At 29.1% G+C, this 694-nt stretch overlaps 1 pseudogene; it reads right to left on the reverse strand.

Moving 5' to 3' along the window:
* Positions 1–298: 298 nt before the first annotated feature.
* On the reverse strand, positions 299–477 carry LOC128923239 (5.8S ribosomal RNA; annotated as a pseudogene).
* Positions 478–694: the final 217 nt, after the last annotated feature.

A 694-nucleotide genomic window follows, 5' to 3' on the forward strand; every position in this document is an offset into this window, starting at 1 on the left:
TTTTCTTGCTTTTTTACATTTAAGGCAATCCTAGAATAAAATAATATTTTATGCTAGACGTTCCTCTAAATGTATATATTATTTGAAATAATATTGAAATTTTATTGTTTTTGGGAATACTAAGATTCTTATTTATTATAAAATTTCGTTCAAACATGAGGTGTTCAAGAATATATTTTCTATATTTCTTTTTATGCTATTAATATTATGGATTGAAAAATACAATCCAGTAATATACCATGTGCTTAAATTCTTTTAATTGACTAAAAGAATAAGCAACTAATTTAGCATAGTCTTACAACCCTCTACCATATGTAGTCCAAGCAGCACCTTAAAATTAATTAAAGTACATAACAGCATGGACTGCAATATGCGTTCAATATGTCGATTTTCATGTGTCCTGCAGTTCACACGATGACGCACAGTTAGCTGCGTTCTTCATCGACCCATGAGCCGAGTGATCCACCGCTTAGAGTGATAATTTTTTGTTTATTTTAATTTAACGTCAAGAGTTTTTAATTTATTGAAAGAATAACAATTATATTACATTTCGTTTTCGTATCTTAATATATAAAAATCACGTGTCACGTTGTTTGTTTTCGATGGACTCCTAAACTACTGAACCGATTTTAATGAAATTTTTAACACTTTGTGCAGTTTGGTCCAACTTGAAAGATAGGGTAGTTTATAACTC

This window comes from Zeugodacus cucurbitae, chromosome X, assembly GCF_028554725.1.
Source record: "Zeugodacus cucurbitae isolate PBARC_wt_2022May chromosome X, idZeuCucr1.2, whole genome shotgun sequence".
Lineage (NCBI taxonomy): Eukaryota > Metazoa > Arthropoda > Insecta > Diptera > Tephritidae > Zeugodacus > Zeugodacus cucurbitae.